Below are 1,257 nucleotides of genomic sequence, written 5' to 3' on the forward strand. Positions count from 1 at the left end.
TTTGAGACGGAGTTTCGCTCTTGTTACCCAGGCTGGAGTGCAATGGCGCGATCTCGGCTCACCGCAACCTCCGCCTCCTGGGTTCAGGCAATTCTCCTGCCCCAGCCTCCTGAGTAGCTGGGATTACAGGCACGCGCCACCATGCCCAGCTAATGTTTTGTATTTTTAGAGTGCACGAGTGCTGAAGGTGGGATCCGAACCCATGTCTCCGGGGCCCTGGTCATAGCTAAAGAGGTGCTAGGGGTTAGATTGATACGCTGCTGCGAGAACCGCCGGCGCGCAGAGGCAGCGCGGAGCTGTCCCCCAGTTTGCGCGATCCCGGAAGGCTCCACACTCCGCCGCCACCAGTCGCCCGAGCGGGGGCGCTCAGGACTCCGTCTGGGGCCGGGAGTCACAGGGGCCCGGTCGTTCGGCCGCGAAACAGGTCCTAGCGGGCTGACCAGGGCCCCAGGCTGCGCTTACCTGCTACTCGCAGGGCTCAGCAACGGCGCTCGGCGAGTCTCGGGGAACTGCGGGGGACTACGGGGGACTGAGGGGAACTGGGGGATCTGCTGGGCCTACCCCGGGCTGTTGGTCAGAGAGCTGTCCCGCCCCTGACGTCCGGGAGGCAACGACACTTGGTCTCGGGGCTCAAGTCTGCCTCCCGCCCGGGCTGCCTCGGGTCTAGCCCGCCTCTGGCCCGTGCTGCGGGCGGGGCCTAAGGAGAGCTTGACCTTGCGCTCCCCTGGCTGCCCAGAGCCGACAGAGTCTGAGGGAAACAGACCTGCGTCCCGCCCCCTCGCTGGGACGGGTCCTACGGAGACCCAGCCCTGGTCCCGCCCCTGGCCCCTAAGCCCCGCCCTCTCCCTCTCCCCTCCCCCTCCCCCTCCCCCGCCCCCGCCCCCGCCCCCGCCCCCGCCCCCTGGCTCCCAATAGCCGAGGCTCTTTTGTGTCCCGTGCGTGTTTGCTTTTTATTTTCGGATTTTGTATTCTGTTTTGTATTTTTATTTAATTTTCTTTTTAAAAGACAAAAAATGCATGAAAGTAACGCCCACTTAATTTTTGCGAAATAAAATTATCTAGATTTGCTTATAATGAAAGCAACAGGTCACATCTCGCTCCCTCCCATCACAGCTCTTTTTAACAGTTCCTCCGTTTATTTCTTCTGGTGGTAACCTGCTTGTGGGGGGAAAAAAAAAAGAAGAAGAAGAAAAAGAAGAAGCTTACATAGCGATTTCTTGATTTATCCATTGACTTTCTGCCATGTTATATGAGGAT

At 59.1% G+C, this 1,257-nt stretch overlaps 1 protein-coding gene across 3 annotated transcripts in view; it reads right to left on the bottom strand.

Annotated features, from left to right (window-relative positions):
- The window catches only part of NMNAT3 (nicotinamide nucleotide adenylyltransferase 3), a 97,517-nt gene extending 96,739 nt beyond the window's left edge, over nucleotides 1-778 (bottom strand). For all 3 annotated transcript variants that reach the window (XM_017523713.2, XM_017523716.2, XM_017523712.2), the window contains exon 1: nucleotides 463-778. The gene's annotated coding sequence lies outside the window, so the exon portion shown is untranslated. The remainder of the gene's footprint in view (nucleotides 1-462) is intronic.
- Nucleotides 779-1,257: the final 479 nt, after the last annotated feature.

Source organism: Cebus imitator, unplaced genomic scaffold, assembly GCF_001604975.1.
Source record: "Cebus imitator isolate Cc_AM_T3 unplaced genomic scaffold, Cebus_imitator-1.0 Scaffold30, whole genome shotgun sequence".
NCBI lineage: Eukaryota > Metazoa > Chordata > Mammalia > Primates > Cebidae > Cebus > Cebus imitator.